This window comes from Corythoichthys intestinalis, chromosome 15 (assembly GCF_030265065.1).
Source record: "Corythoichthys intestinalis isolate RoL2023-P3 chromosome 15, ASM3026506v1, whole genome shotgun sequence".
In the NCBI taxonomy this organism is placed as follows: domain Eukaryota; kingdom Metazoa; phylum Chordata; class Actinopteri; order Syngnathiformes; family Syngnathidae; genus Corythoichthys; species Corythoichthys intestinalis.
Window position 1 is genome coordinate 35,980,198 of NC_080409.1, and position 21,068 is coordinate 36,001,265.

Here is a 21,068-nt window from a genome sequence, read left to right on the forward strand (position 1 = left end):
GGGTCGGGCTTTAATACCCGCGGGCATGTCGGGCTGGATTTTTTAGGCCAGATCTAACTTCTAGCGTCATGTAATGTTAGCATACCGTACACCTATTCAGCCTGTTGTTCTCTATTGTATTTTAAGTTGCCTTTCGAGATGACATGTCTGTTCTTGGTGCTGGATTCTATCAAATAAATTTCCCCCCAAAATGCGACTTATACTCTGGTGCGACTTATATGTTTTTTTCCTTTTCATTGCGCATTTTTTGGCTGGTGCAACTTATACTCAGGTGTAATTTATAGTCCAAAGAATACGGTATATGATCAATGCAAAAACAGCTAATTTGTACAGCACCTTTGGTTTTTCTTTCACTGACAATGGCAGCCTATAAGTTAACATCACAACCAAAACCAGATAACCATAATATTTATCAGCCCTTTTTACATTTAACGGTTTGGCTGCCATTGTTGGCGGCAGACGTCCAATTCAAATGTTTACTGTATAGTTCAAATGGATCAGGCGTCTATCGCCGTCAATGGCCGTGGATGAGTTCATGTCACGCACCACCAAGAGTGAATTTGCGTTCATGATATCGTATTTTCCAATGGTTCCAATAGCCAAATATGATTCAAGCTGTATTTGTGTGTGTGCATGTCAGCCGTCAGCTGCCATGTGTGTCGGAGTGGGCACCTTCAGTGATCCCACTGACCTCCCCGGCCTTGCCCACTTTCTGGAACACAGTGAGTAATTACAGTAATTACAGTGAAAGGATGGAGAGGGTTAGCGTTAGCTCCGGAAGGTTAATTCACTGCCGTCTCTTACATGCTCACCCGTCACCGATTAAATTTGAGTGTGACACTCTCCATATATGTTGGGTGAGATAGGATTGTATTAATAGAGAACAGGAGGGGCCAAGGTAGCGCTTGTTAAACATCCTCCAGAAGTTACTTTAACACTAATTACTCAGGTGGCCCCTTTCTTTCAGGGATTTGTTTAGGGCTGTAACAACAAATCGATAAAAATCGATCATTTCAAGTGTTCGCGATGAATTTCATTGTGGTTTTTATTACGTCAGTCACCTTCCACTGTCCCTGTTGTGTGCATTGTGGTGAAAAGTGCTAAGCATCTCTCCTACTTTTAATAAGAATAGATGAAGAAATACATTTAATTTGTATAACCTTGTATAACCTGTCTAATGAAGTATTACCAGTGAATATCTTTTGGTGTAAATATCCCATAATACAGTGAGGACAGCTGCAGCTTTTAGTCCAGTGCGGTTTATCTTTGAACAAATGCCGTTTTCGGGTCACATTTGGTGGGTAGCGGCTGATAGTCAGGTGTGATTTATAGTGCAAAAATTACGGTAATCATTTAAAAAATAATAATTAACTACTATTCTGATCATTGATGCATCATTGGATATTTGTTGACTCTTGTTGTCTGTTTCCTAAGCCTCTTAATAGTAAATATTTCCTTATGTTCTATTTTCTCAATTTATATTTCAATATATACAGGATTTTAAAAGGGGGAAACAGTAAATACTGTATATATCTTATCTTTAAATATATTTTTTAATTATTAAAAATCAAATTAATAACAAAAAGGTGGAAAACTGAATTTTTATATTTTTTACAAAAAATGATTACGTAAGAACTAGGGGTGCACCATATCCATTTTTTGAAACCGATACCGATATCGATAACTTCCTGCTCCCTAAGGCCGATACCGATACGATAACCGATAATATATGTTTTTGAACACCTGTAGGTCAAAAATACTCGTGGTGGATTCAGCATAGATTTGCCTTTGACCTAACCAGAATTTTCATGATGACATGAACAAGAGTTTCATGATTATTATCATCTAAAAATGTCACAAATATCATGCAAAAACAGGATAACTATCATGTAATAATGGGACATCTATGATGTAAAAACATGATTGCCATCATGTATAAATGTGAATAACATTATATAGGTATGTAAACAGGAGTGAAAAAAAACGCACACATCCCAATCCACTGACACCGTCCCAAAATGAATATTAATAGGCCCGAATTGGGCCGCCCGATAATATACAATGTTATTGGATTTATTGGAATGACGTCATAATTCCTATTATCGGACCGATAATTATTGAACCGATAATTATCGTGCACCTCTAGTAAAAACAAAAGCATAAATAAACGAATTAGTTTATTTATTAAACAAACAAAAAAATGGCCCATTTTCTCTGCTTTGCTTGTCGCTGAAAAATGATATTTGCAAACATTTGCTTTTGCTTTGGGAAAAAAATTGCTGTTTCCCAGTAGTCAGTCCATTTTTTCCAAGCGCAATATTTTTGGTTCCAGTACACATTTAAAGCTAAAATGTAACAATAGGCCGATAAGTCGGCCGCAAACATTGACTATCGACTATCAAAATAATGCTTTGTTGCAGTTCTGATCTCTACTATTGTGAGTACAATATTGAAGCATTTCTCAAAATCGGCAATGACTTCATCCAGCTTCAGGTTTTATTGAACGTCTTCCAGTCCACCCCCAAATTGCGATAAGCAATACATGTTGTAAATCTCCTGAATCAATCCGAAATCCCGCTTGCCATAAAAGCCGCCGGCGGATGTTTATGGCCGTATTTAGAAACGGCTTTCAGGTGGCGATTGGAAGAGGCTGTTCAATTCTGCTGCCGTCCGCCTGTAACAAAAGCGATCCGAGGCGGGAGCTTATCTTTGACATTGTCGGTTACGGCAACTCGTGTGCTTTGTTCTCCCACGCTGCCCCAGTGGTGTTCTTGGGCAACGAGAAGTACCCCTCGACAAACGACTTAGATGCCTTCCTCAAGAAGCATGGTGGCAGCAGCTACGCCTTCACCGAGCGCGAGATGACCATCTTCGTGTTTCACGTGAAGAAGAAATGCTTCAAAGAGGCTCTCGACAGGTGAGAGCGGATCAGAGGTGCTTTTCTTGTGTTTACGAACAGCATGGCTGAGAGGGATAACATTTTGCGGAGGGAAGGGGACGTTTGAAGTGCAAAAACACTGGCACCCGTCTTTAGGAATAAACATCATGCGTCAACGCTGCTTTTCAATCATTGGCTGCTATTGACGTAATCATTTAAGGCTGGCCTTTGAATGATTACATTCACGTGCCATTGACGGTGATAGATGTCCGATCCATGTATATTTATTTAAATATATATATATATTACACAGTGGGGCAAATAAGTATTTTGTCAACCACTAATTGTGCAACTTTTCCCACTTGAAAATATTAGAGAGGCCTGTAATTGTCAACATGGGTAAACCTCAACCATGAGAGACAGAATGTGGGGGTGAGGGGGACAGAAAATTACATTGTTTGATTTTTAAATAATTTATTTGCCAATCATGGTGGAATATAAGTATTTGGCCAATACCAAAAGTTCATCTCAATACTTTGTTATGTACCCTTGTTGGCAATAACGGAGGCCAAACGTTTTCTGTAACTCTTCACAAGCTTTTCACACACTGCTAGTGGTATTTTGGTCCATTCCTTCATGCAGATCTCCTCGAGAGCAGTGATGTTTTGGGGCTGTCGTTGGGCAACACGGACTTTCAACTCCCTCCACAGATTTTCTATGGGGTTAGATCTGGAGACTGGCTAGGCCACTCCAGGACCTTGAAATGCTTCTTTCGAAGCGACTCCTTTGTTGTCCTGGCTGTGTGTTTGGGATCATTGTCATGATGAAAGACCCATCCACGTCTCATCTTCAATGCCCTTGCTGATGGAAGGAGATTTTCACTCAAAGTCTCTCGATACATGGCCCCATTCATTCTTTCCTTTACACAGATCATTCGTCCTGGTCCCTTAGAAGAAAATCAGCCCCAAAGCATGATGTTTCCACCCCCATGCTTCACAGTGGGTATGGTGTTCTTCAGAATCAATTCAGTATTCTTTCTCCTCCAAACACGAGAACCTGTGTTTCTACCAAAATGTTCTATTTTGGTTTCATCTGACCATAACACATTCTCCCAGTCATCTTCTGGATCATCCAAATGCTCGCTAGCGAACCTCAGACGGGCTTGGACGTGTACTGGCTTCAGCAGGGTGACACGTCTGGCAGTGCAGGATATGAGTCCCTGGCGGCGCATTGTGTTACTGATAGTAGCCTTTGTTACTGTGGTCCCAGCTCTCTGTAGGTCATTCACTAGGTCCCCCCATGTGGTTCTGGGATTTTTGCTCACCGTTCTTGTTATCATTTTGACGCCACGGGGTGAGATCTTGCATGGAGCCCCAGATCGAGGGATATTATCAGTGGTCTTGTATGTCTTCCATTTTCTAATAATTGCTCCCACAGTTGATTTCTTTACACCAAGCGAAGAGTGAAGAGTTACGGAAAACGTTTGGCCTCCGTTATTGCCAACAAAGGGGACATAACAAAGTATTGAGATGAACTTTTGGTATTGACCAAATACTAATTTTCCACCATGATTTGCAAATAAATTCTTTAAAAATCAAACAATGTGATTTTCTGGGGGGGAGGGGGGGTTCTCATTCTGTCTCTCATGGTTGAGGTTTACCCATGTTGACAATTACAGGCCTTTCAGGTAGGAGAACTTGCACAATTGGTGGTTGACTAAATACTTATTTGCCCAACTGTATGTATATAGGAGCTATCATGGATGGACGAGCCCCTGCATGGTATGTACCAACGACAACTTGAGGGGGTAGCTGACATGGGAAAAACATACCAGTGGCTGGAAAAGGCCGGACTGAAAGACAGCACGGGGGCACTGATCATGGCAGCACAAGAACAGGCCCTAAACAAAAGATCAATAGAGGCCGGGGTCTATCACACCAGACAAGACCCCAGGTGCAGGCTATGCAAAGAGGCCCCTGAGACAGTCCAGCACATCAGAGCAGGGTGTAAGATGCTGGCAGGCCAGGCATACACGAAACGACATAACCAGGTAGCAGGCATAGTCTACAGGAACATCTGTGCCAAGTACGGACTGGAGACCCCAGTGTAAAAGTGGGCGACACCTCCAAAGGTGGTCAAGAACAACCGAGCCAAGATCCTGTGGGACTTCCAGATCCAGACAGACAAACTGGTGATGGCCAACCAGCCTGACATAGTGATGGTGGATAAACATCAGAAGACAGCAGTAGTGATAGATGTAGCAATCCTGAGCTATAGCAACATCAGGAAAAAAGAACACGAAAAGCTGGAGAAATATCAAGGGTTGAAGGAAGAGTTGGAGAAAATGTGGGGAGTGAAGGCAGCATTGGTGCCAGTAGTGATCGGGACACTAGGGGCAGTAACCCCCAAGCTGGGTGCATGGCTCCAACAGATACCAGTAACAACGTCCGATGTCTCCGTTTAGAAGAGGGCAATCCTAGGGACAGCTAAGATCCTGTGCAGAACCCTTAAGCTCCCAGGCATCTGGTTGAGGACCCGAGCTTGAAAGGAGAGACCAAAACGCCCGGGTGGGCGAGACGACGATTTTATATGCCCCCCACACATCAGGAGCAAGATGGATATACGTAATTTTTTCAAACCTAAGCTTTCAAAAGGCGACAACAACTAATGAGCAAGAACCAAGGATTGTAAATGTGGACCATGATAGCACTGCCAAAATGGTGAGTGGAGTTTCAATTTGCCCCACTCAAGACGCTAATTGTACAACAGAGCCACCACCAGTGTCTTGCCAATGTAGTTACCCCCTGTCAAAAACTTTGTGAGCGCACACACATACACATTAGTTATGTCGACTTAAACAATTAATTGAAGCCCGAAAAGAATTATATGTTTTGGACATCGACGTTTATTAAACTGGAGAAACTCCATACAGGACTTAAATTACAGTAATAACAGTTGTGGGTCAGGGTTTCGTTTTCAGTAAAACATTGCCTTTTTTTAGGTTCAGTACGTATGTTACGTTATACGACAGAAAAAAATGGGCCATGGATGGGCCATGTTTTAAAACCTCGTAGATAACTACATCACCAAAACACGCAAATCAAGCAAATCAGTGCAGCGCAGTGGCTCCGCCCAGGGGATACAATTTTTGACAGGGGTAACTACATTGGCACGACACCAGCGGCTGTACTATATTCAAGGGACGACGATATTGGCGAAAAGTATAGCTGTCCTAAGCAGCCTGACTTAGACTTAATTCCCCTCAAGAATGATGGGAAACAAAAAAAACGTTCATTTTCAACTTATTATTTTTTATAAATAATAAGTAAGTTAATTTTATTGTTGACACTGCGTTTCAGGGTCATCAACATGTTGTGCCCCCCCCCCCACCCACCCCAAAAGTCAAACTCCACCTATGTCTAAAAGATTGATTCGTGTTTAGTGTGTCCATCAATTTGATTCAGTCAGTGCTTAACCAGTCAAGGTATCGATCCAGATCAATGTATCGTTACACCCTTTAATTAACATTGTACTTTTTGCAGCAACAAATCTGACCAGATATGATTAAATGGGTAGTAGGAGAAATCAGACGTAATTAGTCAAAATTAGTCCAGAATGACATTTGCACTCAAATGATGGAAGGATTTTGTCTATGTGGAATTTAATCAGATCAATACAACCTATCCCTAAGAGGACTTCAAGTTGTGATGGCTACCTGGCAGCTAATTACCTCCTACCCGTGTCCTCTATTTAAGGTGGGCTCAGTTTTTCATCTGCCCCCTGCTGGTCCAAGAAACTATAGACAGGGAGGTGGAGGTCCTTGACAGCGGTAAGTCCGCCCCTGTTCACAGTCACAAAACCGCCATCTTGAGTCTTTATATATCCTGCCTGATAGAGTATCAGCAGAAAAAGCCTTACGACTCAAATAGGAAACACATGCTGTTGGCCAGTCTGGCCAAACCAGGATACCCCATCGGCAAGTTCAGTTGGGGTGAGTCAACAGCCGTGTGAGAAATTTTATCCTCAGGCGGGACGATTTGACCATATTGAGTGATGTGATTGGTCACAACTCGCCAGGGAACGCACAGACTCTGAAGCACGATCCCAACAAGAAGAAAATCAACGTCTACAATCGACTGCGAGCCTTCTGGAAGAGGCACTACTCTGCACATTACATGACGCTGGCTGTCCAGTCCAATGGTAATGTATAGTAGATTCAGCTGCCACAAATGATTATTCTGAGAGTTAACTAATTATGTTAGATGATAAATAATTTATCCAAACAAAGAAAAATTGGAAAAAAAAAAAAACATTTAAAAAGGTAAATATATGAAAAAGAAAATGTCGGCCATTCCTTGATGTCTGCGATTTCTGCATCGCGACCCTTGTTATATTACCATGTTTCACCCATAAAATCCCCCAAAAATCCAGCTGTGGCCATTCACAGCTGTGTCTTAACAATCGGTGATACATGCTACATGGAGTTTTTGGATCGAAAAGAGGTAAATACGTGATAATATCTCGTTAAAATCATGGCGTCTTTAATAATGCTCTCGCGTGCTCTCACCTCCAGTTAGGGTTTTGCTGTTAATTTTTTTTTTTTTTTTAATGCCCTCCTATTCAAAATTTTTCTCAATTTTCTGGGGAAAGAAAAATTTTGAACAGGAGGGCATTTAAAAAAAAATTTGTTTTTTTTTCAATTTTCTGGGGGAAGAAAATTTTGAACTGGAGGGCATTTAAAAAAAAAAAAAATTTAAAAAGCAAAACCCTATCTGGAGGTGAGAGCACGCGGGAGCAGAATTCCAGACGCCATGACTTCAATGAGATATTATCCTGTACTTACCTTGTTTCAATCAAATATCTCCATGTAGCGTGTATCACCGAGTGAGACACTGCTGTGAATGTCCACAGCTGGATTTTTGGGTGATTTTATGGGTGAAACATGGTAATATAACAAGGGTCGCGATGCAGAAATCGCAGACATCAAGGAGTGATCGAGATTTTCTGTTTCATATATTTACCTTTTTAAACGTTTTTTTTTTTTTTTTTTCCCAATTTTTATCTGTTTGGATCGATTATTTATCATCGAACATATCGGAAAAAATGCGACAGAAACAAAAAAATACAAATAAACGATAGTTATGAGGTAAATATCTGTGACTTTTTTACAGACACCAATTTTTTCATTGTGACGTAATTTGTTAAAAAGTTTAAAACATGCTAGTGAATAAATTTCTAAAGTCGTTTTTCTTTTTTTAAACAAAATATTAGACATCAAATGACATATTTTGAATAATAAATATAATTACCTTCGTTTTATGGCTGGTTTGAAACAAAAGCGGTTGCGCAACATCTGTAAACAGGGATTTTCAGGGTAAAAAGGGCAAAAAAAATAGCTTAATGTGCCGTGAATTTGCTAAGGCAGCATATAGACATTGTTCTATCAAACACAACAGTTGTTTTGGCTTAAAATAAAGCGGTTTCTTTTAAAGAGGAGTGCAAGAGCAGAAACTGCTTTTTCAGTCCTGTTAGTGTCTTCCGCCATACAGTATATATACAGTGGGGCAAATAAGTATTTAATCAACCTCTACTTGTGCAAATTCTCCCACTTGAAAATATTACAGAGGCCTGTAATTGTCAACATGGGTAAACCTCAACCATGAGAGACAGAATGCGTAATCACATTGCTTGATTTTTAAAGAATTTATTTGCAAATCATGGTGGAAAATAAGTATTTGGTCAATACCAAAAGTTCATCTCAATACTTTGTTATGTACAATTTGTTGGCAATGACGGAGGCCAAACGTTTTCTGTAACGCTTCACAAGCCTCTCACACATGGTATTTTGGCCCATTCTTCCATGCAGGTCTCCTTTAGAGCAATGATGTTTTGGGGCTGTCGTTGGGCAACACGGACTTTCAACTCCCTCCACAGATTTTCTATGGGGTTGAGATCTGGTCTTAGCTCTCTGAAGGTCATTCACTTGTTCCCCCCATGTGGTTCTGGGATTTTTGCTCACCGTTCTTGTTATAATTTTGACGCCACAGATCTTGCATAGAGCCCCAGATCGAGGGAGATTATCAGCGATCTTGTATGTCTTCCATTTTCTAATAATTGCTCCCACAGTTGATTTCTTTACACCAAGCATTTTACCTATTGCAGATTGTCTTCTGAGCCTGGTGCAGGTCTACAATTGTCTCTGGTGTCCTTCAACAGTTCTTTGGTCTTGGTCATAGTGGAGTTTGGAGTGTGACTGACTGAGCTTGTGGACAGGTGTCTTTTATACCGATAATGAGTTAAAACAGGTGCCATTAATACAGGTAACAAGTGGAGCCTCGTTAGATCTCGTTAGAAGAAGTTAGACCTCTTTTACAGCCAGAAATCTTACTTGTTTGTAGGTGACCAAATACTTATTTTCCACTCTAATTTGGAAATAAATTCTTTAAAAACAAACAATGTGATTGTCTGGGGGGGGGTTTCACATTCTCTCATGGTTGAGGTTTACCCATGTTGCGAATTACAGGCCTCTCTAATTATTTCAAGTAGGAGAACTTGCACAATTGGTGGTTGACTAAATACTTATTTGCCCCACTGTATATATACTGTATATATAAGATTATATTTCATTATACTATTTTTCATAAATATGCAGATCCAAAAATAATTAGTATTTGGGCAATTTTTAGGTGGACAAATCAGGGTTTCCTCTTAAGATTTTTTGAAGCTGTGGTGTTGAGCTGCCTCTGAGTCGGACAGCCTCACCATGTCGTGCCAAGGCAAAATTGCGTTATATCATGACAAATGAGATTTTTTTCCCCCCACATTTTTTTCCCATTGAATAACCATAACAAATATCCATTTGAAATATTTTAGCCAGGCTAATGTCTTAGCTGTCAGCTACGGTACATGTATGTAAAATGCGCAGCTAATTACAGCTACATTACCCTACATATTAACACAACTTTTTTCTCGTGGAAATAGTACGACTTACATGTGTAGTCCTTCTTTTTCATTTTATTTGGCCCTAATTTGGAATAAGCTCATCAACAAGCTAAAAGTGTGAAATCCATCTCCACCTTTAAAACAATGCCAAAAAGCATTCTGATCTCCAAATATAAAAATTACAACATACCTAGGTTATAAATTTCTCTTCTAGGAAAGTATGTTTTTGTGTGTGTGTGTATTTAGGGTTTAATGTTATTGTTTGTCAGTATGTTATTGTATGAGGATCCTATAATATGCAACATTTCACCCTTTCTACTCTTCTTATAATTTTCCTTATGATTGTCTTTGTTATAAACTTTGAGTAGCTTCTTAAGGAGACCTGACTCAGACATGATCCTAGCTCAGCATTATGAGATGATGTACACTTTGGGAATATGAATGTGTGTCTGTGAATAAATTGAAATTGAAATTAATACGTACTACATTACCACAACAATAACAGTCCTTCTGTTAATGGACCCATTTCAAGGAGTAGGGGGCGATTCTAATAGCCATGTAAAGAGTTTTACTAGTTTCGGCGAGAAGTTGAATAGTTTTCTTTGTTGTTCGTGAACTACATTTCCACATAAATGAACAAGGCGAGGTAGGAGAGTCATTTTCCGAGTGTCCCAGAGCTCGCGAGACTTGAAAAAAAGTGCATTTATCAAGGTTTCGTCAGCCATGACAGCGTATATCCGTCCACCAAAACAGCCTGATAGCACAGATATAAGTACGCCTGCCCCTCGTTGTTTACGTTAGCGCGGCAGTGCTCTGAAATAAAGCAAGGCTCTATTTTGGGCCCCGCCTCTCGGCGCAAATTAATTCAAACTTGCCGTTCTGTCCAAGACGGCCTTCAACCGCTCACTTTCGCCGAAAAGTCTGATCCAAAATACTGTAATGCCCCGGATGGGGAGGAGAAGAGGAGTCAGTATTGGCTTACCTATTTTAATGTGGCAACAATAATAAAAGAAAAACAATAATAAAATAACAGCGGGCTGCTGCCACATGCGACCACTATCTCTCGCTATCGCGCCGTTACCCCATTCTTCCTACTCCCTTGCCCCTATATCACAGCTCCCAAGTCTCTTAAGGGGGCCGGGCATAGTTACGGACATTACAATACACATTGAATAGGTTGCCGCTGTACCCTTCACACTAGGCTACCGCTTTTATTTTGCTGTGGCACTGTGCCACAATCTTTTGTTGTAGGGGAAACCCTGCAAATTCTCCAAACGATGGCTCGATTTTCAAAGTAGTTGTTGCATACCTTTACAGTCAATTAATTGTCGGCTCTATATTTGAGGAAAATGTTCTTTTCTTAACAATGGTAGGCAACCTAACTCTTAATAGCATATCTTCCAAAGGTTAGGTCTTGGTCAAACCCGTTTTGTATGATGAAAGTGATCCGCGTGGATCCTCAGTCAACAACCTGCCGGCGAGCAGATTGACAGAACTCTTTAATGAGCGATCCGCTGATTAATTGACTCTTAATGAAGCCGCAAAGCTCTAATGAGGAGCCGCTCCACGCGTCCGTTTCTGGCCGAGCGTGGCTAATTATTCGCAGCTCACCTCGGGTCGCCGCCTTCATCCCAGTGATGTCATTGTCGGGTCTTGGCGCCTTCTCGCAGGAAATATCAGGCGGCTCATTAACAGCTGCGGAGGAGTCCGATGATGACTCGTGGTGGCATTTGTGAGAAAAAAGTGAGTCCTAAATCACGCTCTTTGCAGAATTGGTTTGTGTAATCTCACTGGACTTCACCAAATATCGGAGATTAACTTCAAGTGTGGCATTTTCTTTCACTTTTCCACTACAGACAAGTAGAGGAGGCTGGTATAGCACATTACATTCAAATTACATTTACTTGAGTAACTTTTTGAGAAAATTGTACTTCTTAGAGTCGTTTTACCACGCAATACTTTTGAGTAGATTTGTGAAGAAGAAACAATACCCCTACTCCACTACTTTGGGCTACACTACAGTCCCTGACAAAAGTCTTGTCACTTATCCATTTTGTAGAAACAATTGCTAATAACCTGACTTTTAATTATTCAATTGGTTTCAAAAATGGCTCATATGAAAGCTAAGACCCTCCCAAATGAATGTTGAATGTACAAAAATATATTTGTTTCACTGAAAAAAGATGTATCATTTAATGAAGACATAAAGGTCCAATTTTGGCAAGGCAAAAGTTTTGTTGCCTACAGAAAGTAGTGTGAAAATTGAACAAAAAATGTACTCCAAATACAAAAATATGTTACATAACATAAGCAAATTAAGTAGTCGTGCCGTGAGATCCAAATATAATATTTTGTATAAATTCCATGGACCTCGGCAAGGATTCATACAATTTATTGGTTAAGTCATCAAGAACATAAAAAGCAGTCTTGCATGCCTCCCAGAGTTCATCAACATTCTTGGGTTTCATCTTCCATGCTTCCTCTTTCATCCTACCCCATACATGCTCAATGATGTTCATGTCTGGTGACTGGACTGGCCAGTCCTGGAGGATCTTGATCTTCTTTGCCTTGAGGAACTTTGAGGTAGAGATTGAAGTATGCGATGGAACACCATCCTGCTGCAGAATTTGTCCCTTTTTATGGTTTGGAATGTAAGAGGCCGCTAAGATTTGTTGATATTTCAGACTATTTATCTCTCAGAGTGCAGACAATTAAAAAAACGTGTGGCCACTTTTGCGACAGTCATTGTTATCGTCGTTGTCATGTAAACGTTGGCCTCAGTTTCACCAATGAGACATCGCAACAATAACCACATGACTCCATTATAGCATTCATAGGTAACCATGTTTTTTCTCCACTAGAGGGCACTCATGCTCATGATGTTTCCTATGCCCCTTTCCCACTGAAACTAGTGGGTCAACGCGCGTTTTTTCCAAGCCAATGCAACCCACTAGCAATTAGCATTTGGCACCTTTCCCATTGACAAAAAAAGCCGTGTCTTTTTTTTTTTTCACCCGTCGAACGCCCCACCCCTTCTCAGCTGTGCGTAAGGTTACGTGACGTCACCACGCTAAGATCAACGTCGACAAGTGCGACCGAATTCATTCAGTTCAAGGAAGTAAACAATGTAGAGCATTATGGAAGCCTCCTTTCTGTTTGTGTTCTCTGTTTTCATGCTTTTTACTGCCCTCAAAATGGTCAAAATGCGGCAAAGGATCAACACTGCTTGTGCTGAGGCAACGTAGGTGACATGAATTCTTCTTCTTCTACTAGCTTTGTTGTTAGCATCGATGTAACTACGGTTGTGGAGCGTGGTAAATGGGAGGCGACTGGCATGTTGTTATGACGCATCACGTAAGAGACGACGTCACCACGTAGATTAGGGTGTTGACTGTTGACCCGGGGTTTTGCTTTCACACTGCATGACGATCAGAGCCGAGGTAATTTTAACGCGGGTCGGTTGATTGACCCGGGTCGAGGCGGGTCGCTGAACCTTTCCCCCTGCCACCAAAAGCCGATTCTTAGTGGGTTGACACGGGTTTTTGGCCAGTGGGAAAGGGGTATTAGTGTTGTTCTAGTCTGAATTCGATGATTTTTGTATCATCATTTTGTCCTAATATACTCATGTAATAAGCTATAGTCCAGTATAATAATAACAGTTATAAATGAAGTTGTCCGGAGAAAAAAAAGTACCGGTCTTTAAAAAAGCAGACAGTGCAAGCAGTTACTCACAATGTTACCCATTTCTTGAGTATTCTTTTCGACTTTTCAACTTTTTTACTTCTACTTGAGTAAATTTTGGGATGACTACTTTTAATATTACTTGAGTAATATTATCCAGAAGTGACGCTACTCTTCCTTGAGTAAAATCTTTGGCTACTCTACCCACCTCTGTAGGCAAGTCATGGGGAATTTGAACCTATTGCCACCAAAGCAGCAAACAGCTCTGACGCAATTATATAGATGGAGCAACATTAGGTTGACAGTGCTTATAATCATACCTCTTTTATGCTAAAACCAATTACGGAACATGTTTACATTCATATTTGACCAAAGGGACGTTTTCCAAAAGGAATCAGTTATTGTCTTATTATCTGTTTTGATGTGGAAGATATCAGAAGGATTGTTTAGTATCAAGAGAAATAAAGCAAATCTCAGGAGGGAAAACAAAACAAAGGAAAATTTAGGTTTAGATGTTGTTGTCATTTGCTATTTGTTTAAGCAAAGGGGAAAACAGCTTGAAATTCGAAAAAAACGTATCGTATTTTCAGGTTTGGTTCAGCTGATGTTTAACTGTTACAGTGCCTTGCAAAAGTATTCGGCCCCCTTGAATCTTGCAACCTTTCGCCACATTTCAGGCTTCAAACATAAAGATATGAAATTTAATTTTTTTGTCAAGAATCAACAACAAGTGGGACACAATCGTGAAGTAGAACAACATTTATTGGATAATTTAAACTTTTTTAACAAATAAAAAACTGAAAAGTGGGGCGTGCAACATTATTCGGCCCCTTTACTTTCAGTGCAGCAAACTCACTCCAGAAGTTCAGTGAGGATCTCTGAATGATCCAATGTTGTCCTAAATGACCGATGATGATAATTAGATCCACCTGTGTGTAATCAAGTCTCCGTATAAATGCACCTGCTCTGTGATAGTCTCAGAGTTCTGTTTAAAGTGCAGAGAGCATTATGAAAACCAAGGAACACACCAGGCAGGTCCGAGATACTGTTGTGGAGAAGTTTAAAGCCGGATTTGGATACAAAAAGATTTCCCAAGCTTTAAACAGCTCAAGGAGCACTGTGCAAGCCATCATATTGAAATGGAAGGAGCATCAGACCACTGCAAATCTACCAAGACCCGGCCGTCCTTCCAAACTTTCTTCTCAAACAAGGAGAAAACTGATCAGAGATGCAGCCAAGAGGCCCATGATCACTCTGGATGAACTGCAGAGATCTACAGCTGAGGTGGGAGAGTCTGTCCATAGGACAACAATCAGTCGTACACTGCACAAATCTGGCCTTTATGGAAGAGTGGCAAGAAGAAAGCCATTTCTCAAAGATATCCATAAAAAGTCTCGTTTAAAGTTTGCCACAAGCCACCTGGGAGACACACCAAACATGGAAGAAGGTGCTCTGGTCAGATGAAACCAAAATTGAACTTTTTGGCCACAATGCAAAACGATATGTTTGGCGTAAAAGCAACACAGCTCATCACCCTGAACACACCATCCCCACTGTCAAACATGGTGGTGGCAGCATCATGGTTTGGGCCTGCTTTTCTTCAGCAGGGACAAGTAAGATGGTTAAAATTGACGGGAAGATGGATGCAGCCAAATACAGGAACATTCTGGAAGAAAACCTGTTGGTATCTGCACAAGACCTAAGACTGGGACGGAGATTTATCTTCCAACAGGACAATGATCCAAAACAAAAAGCCAAATCTACAATGGAATGGTTCAAAAATAAACGTATACAGGTGTTAGAATGGCCAAGTCAAAGTCCAGACCTGAATCCAATCGAGAATCTGTGCAAAGAGCTGAAGACTGCTGTTCACAAACACTCTCCATCCAACCTCACTGAGCTCGAGCTGTTTTGCAAGGAAGAATGGGCAAGAATGTCAGTCTCTCGATGTGCAAAACTGATAGAAACATACCCCAAGCGACTTGCAGCTGTAATTGGAGCAAAAGGTGGCGCTACAAAGTATTAACGCAAGGGGGCCGAATAATATTGCACGCCCCACTTTTCAGTTTTTTATTTGTTAAAAAAGTTTCAATTATCCAAAATATTTTGTTCCACTTCACGATTGTGTCCCACTTGTTGTTGATTCTTGACAAAAAATTAGAATTTTATATCTTTATGTTTGAAGCCTGAAATGTGGCGAAAGGTTGCAAGGTGCAAGGGGGCCGAATACTTTTGCAAGGCACTGTACATTGTCTGCCATTGATGACAATAGATGTCCAATCGTTTTAAGTGGGATAGTCTTGCAGCGATATGGCAACGCATTACATATTGATGTTGGTTTTTGATGCAGTGCCGCCTGAGGCATCAAAGGTCAAGGCATTCAGCAAGTCCGTCAACAGGCGGGGGGGCAACCGGGTATTTTGTCCCGAGCCTCAGGACCATAGGGGCCCCTGAATAACCCTTAATTTATTTTACTTTACATTCACATACGTATTTCTTTTTTATATTTTTCATTGTCTGATTAAATATTATGTTCTACTCGATATATACTTACAAACTTTAACATATTAAACGCCTCCTCCCACCCCCTCTGTCTTAGCAGAGAATGGTTTGACCCCGCTCTGGCGCACTCAGGGCTACACTACGTACGTGCCTCGAAGCGGGAATTAAAATATGTCATTGTTATAAACTCTAGGCGAGTCGTCATAAATCGGGTGCGCAGAAAAGAAAAAAAAAAAAGAGATGAAGATCATAGAGGTGAATGAGAAAAAAATGAAGATTTTAAAAGGGGGAAAAGAAGCCAGAGAATTAGGGCTAGAGTTGGTTGTGGATGGTCATGTCGGTAAGTGAACAACAGCCGCTAACACTGAATGTTTACATTCGCGATCACCGTGACCAAAGCCCGATTCGAGTCCGTCACCGGCCACTTATAGCCTATTGGGCTGCCGTTTGACAAGACATGGGCATTGTTTATATTGTGTCAAATCACATTACGGTCTGTTAAATTTAACTGTCCATCTCAAATTAAATAATTTGAAAATTTACAATTACATTCATTGATTTATCCAGATTCTCAAACTTGTGATGATATTAGACACCGTTGATGATGAAATCCCGAAATTCCTAGCAACTGGACATGGAAGAATATTGTCCTTAAACTGTTAGCCTAAATTCTCACTCACCTTTTCACAAAGAGGCGAACGTCGCATATTTAATCGTCAATGACTGAGCAACTCAGGGAAGCTTTTTACTAAATCATGATACCCACTGGAGGTGTGACAAAATATCGAAACGGTGACATATCGTGATACTTTGTATCCCAAAAGGTTATCCATATGCTCCTGCCAAGAATCGAGATACCGTTTTAAAAAGATGTCAATGTCTGAAAAAATACAAATGAAAATGAACCAACTAGTTGCTACCAAAATCTTCCACCCCTAATAGTGTCTCAATTAACTCTAAGGCTACATTGACGGTGTTCGATGAGACTGGGAACATTTGTTCATTCGAAACCAGAGCATTCACAGTCATTCTGTCTGATTTTCTAGGCATTTACAGGTCATTTTGTGTTTAGTTTGAGTCACTGTCTATTCATTTGGGTGAATCCCAGGTCATTTCTTGTTCTGTAACTCAAAATAAACAGGAAGAGACCCATAAAATACCCCAAAATCAACTGGAAGTAACTGAAAATTAACAGGTAAATGATCTTAAATGGCCCAAAATTACCTCATTGCCTGGCATTGGCTGCCACTACCGGCCTTAGACGTTCAATCCCTTTGAAGTGGGAGGGATGGCCACCCTCCCAGTTTAAATGGATTGGACGTCTACGAATGATAAACTTATTCCAATTCACAGCAGAAGCTTGTTTTTCTGTTTATTAGTTGTTTGTAGAATATCCTAGAAGGATTTCCTGACCAATGTATCGATAATCATTGTATCGCCATATCGTCAGATCATCGTTATCGTGAGATTTGTATTGCAAATCGTATCGTATTGTGAGGTACCAAGAGGATCCCACTCCTAATACCCACCTATCCCTAATTAGCCTGTTGGCCCATGGGGTGTTCCAAAAAGGCTTTTGATGGGCATTCCTCAACTGTCTTAGTCTATTTTCCCACCTGTCCCAACTTCTTTTGAAATTAGGGTTGTACTGAGATCATGATAAACACTGAGATCGATCTCAATTTTTTTTGGAGCTACGGTGTAGGTCTTAAAATCGCCAAGTTCTCCTTGTAGAACAACTTGACAGTTGTGATTGTGTGACTGCAGAGAAACTGGACACGCTGGAGAAATGGGTGCGTGAAATCTTCAGCAAGGTGCCCAACAAGTTAGTGTTTTTTTGTTTTAATTTTGGTATAACCTTTATTTTTGTCATGTATTTCTTTACTGTGTTGTTGCACATCTGTGTCTACAGTGGCCTACCAAAGCCAGACTTCTCTGACATGCTTGATCCATTTGACACGCCCTCTTTCAACAAGCTATACAGAGGTACACAGCACATCTCAATATTTGGGTTTGGACACTCAAAACTCATCTGCTGAGTCTTGAAGCTTGTTTCTTGTTGGCATCGGTGGCCATCTAAGTCAATACCCGAGATTTTGTGTTACTTGTACTTTGTAGTTGTCCCTGTCCAGAATGTGCATTCGTTGAATATCACCTGGGCACTCCCCCGTCAAGAGAAGCACTACAGGTGAGTGTTGTGTTGAGTGTTTGTATTTTATCAATAGTCATGTGTTCTGTAAAACATTTGGAATAGCTGAAGCATATTTTATCCCCAAGCTTTAGCAGACAAACTAATATCAGAGCCTCTTCAGCCTGTCATCCACCCTCCCTGGTGTTTACCCTTTGAAGTTTAATTAACAATCGTGCCTTTTTTTTTTAATTGTTGCTCAGCATGATCTCTTTAATCACTGTAATCAAAATTAGGGCTGCAGCTATCGATTATTTTAGTTGTCGATGAACTAGTTTGTTCGAATATTCGAGTAATCCGATTAGAAACATTTAAGTAAATTCACATACAAAATACATTTCCTGAGTGTTTCTTCAAATTATGCAGGATTGCACTTTCATTTAAAAATAAATCTAAATACCTGAGATGAGCCTCAAACAGAATAAAAAAATGAATAAATGAGGATCTAAGTACAACAAATGAAAACTAAACTAGCAAACCTGCATAGCAAAGTCCACTAGCTTAAATGCTATAAAATGCTAACATTTTTTACAATGCTCTTAACAAAACATTCAAACACATATTTCCACAAAAATGGATAAATATACCGATAAACTAAATTACGAATGCATTAAAAAAACATTAGTCCAAACAAAAACTTAACTTATGTTGGTCTTAAAAATCCACAACAAAGTGTCGCCATATTGAAAGGGGGCAAAACACGAGTCACAAGCAGTTGCTCTCTCGTGCATTGTAGTACAAACGCGTTGAACTTTTGTCTTATTTGCGGTCTTTTTTTCCGTCGGAATGACTAAAAGTTGCCGTGTTGCGGATTGTAACACAAGGAAGAGTTCGGAGCCGCATTTGAAGTTCTTCATTCTTCCTCGTGAGAAGAAAAGGACAAGCAATTGGCTGAAAGCAATCAATCGAGAAACAGTAAAAGGAGATGGTTCCGTGGACCAGGCACATTTACGTTTGCAGCCGACATTTTATTACTGGTGAGTAAACTTTAATCAAATTTTTTTTTTGCCCCAATTAGCTGCTAGGATTACCACTAGAGGGCAATGTATCCACCCAAATTATTATTACCAGAACCGACAACTCACAAACCGTTATTTTTCTTTTGCTGTCAACTGTTCTGATCGGTCAATCAGTATATTATTGGCCTGGTGGGAATTGGTTATTTTGCCGTGACGTGTTCACGGGTAAATAACGCTTGGAGGCGAATTACCGTTTACGGCAGAAATAATCACTCCGTATATACTACCAGTTTTCTTAGTTCCACACAGTACATATTCCACGTAATTGATAAAGGTCAACTTACTGGGTGACTTTATGAGGTAGTTGTAGATGTTTCCGAACTCCACTGTAGGCAATTCCTTTGGATTGTTTATCCAGTTATCAGCTGCAACTTTGTATGGGCAGATTTGCAGGCCAATACACGCTAATTTTAAGTTGTATCGCCTCCTCACGTCTGTCGGCAGTGACTGGTGATAATAAGTCATGTTTAAGACGTTTTTATGAAAAAAAAGACGCAAAATACGGCTGAAATATATGAATTTCAGACAACGTTTGTCTACGGATGTTCAACTGTGCGTGCCCCCCCTATCTAAATGGCGACATGTTGCTATGCGAGATGACGTCTTCGTGACATCACGCCGACTGCGAGAATGCGTGGCAGAATAGATTTTAGGAGGCTGGCTAGGATTGCACTTTCAAAAGAGCAGTAAATTCACGTACAAAATACATTTCCTGAGTGTTTCTTCAAATGATGCAGGATTGCACTTACATTTAAAAATAAATTTAAATACCTGAGATTAGCCTCAAGCAGAATTTTAAAAAATGAATAAATGAGGATGTAAGTTCAACAAAAGAAAACTAAATTAGCAAACCTGCATAGCATAGTCCACGAGTTTAAATGCAATAAAATGCTAACGTTTTTTACAATGCTCTTAACAAATTATTCAAACACATTTTTCCCAAAAATGGATAAATATACCGATAAACTAAATTACGAATGCATTAAAAAAACATTAGTTCAAACAAAAACTTAACCTTATGTTGGTCTTAAAATGGAGCAGCTGGAGTCAGCCATATTAAATGAGATGTGTCATATTCACTGTTACCAAAAGAGGGCAGTGAATCCACCCAAATCAATCCAACTAAATGCAAACACTGTCAAAATTACCATTACAACGCCATTCTAATTAAACGAATACTCTAAGCTTTTTTTCTACAGTCCCTGACAAAAGTCTTGTCGCTTATCCATTTTGTAGAAACAATTGCTAGTAACCTGACTTTTAATTATTCAATTGGTTTAAAAAATGGCTCATATGAAAGCGAAGACCCTCACAATTGATGTTGAATGTACAAAAATATATTTGTTTCACTGAAAAATGATTTATCATTTAATGATAAAGGTCCAATTTTGGCAAGACAAAAGTTTTGTCACCTACAGAAAATAGTGTGATTATTTAACAAAAAATGTACTTCAAACACAAAAAATATGTTACATAACATAAGCGAATTAAGTATTGGTGCTGTGAGATCCAAATTTAATATTTTGTATGACTTCCATGGGCTTGAAGGACTGCATCCATGCTGCTCGGCAAGGATTCATCCAATTTATTGATGAAGTCATCAGGAACATCAAAGAAAGCAGTCTTGCATGCCTCCCAGAGTTCATCAACATTCTTGGGTTTCGTCTTCCATGCTTTCTCTTTCATCCTGTTCATGTCTGGTGACTGGGCTGGCCAGTCCCGGAGGATCTTGATCTTCTTTGCCTTGAGGAACTTTGAGGTAGAGATTGAAGTATGCGATGGAGCAACATCCTGCTGCAGAATTTGTCCCTTTTTATGGTTAGGAATGTAAGAGGCAGCTAAAATTTGTTGATATTTC

The 21,068-nt window shown here is 40.1% G+C and overlaps 1 pseudogene; it reads left to right on the plus strand.

The window, feature by feature from the left end:
* LOC130930658 (nardilysin-like) overlaps nucleotides 1-21,068 on the plus strand; it is an 89,060-nt pseudogene that overhangs the window by 16,917 nt on the left and 51,075 nt on the right.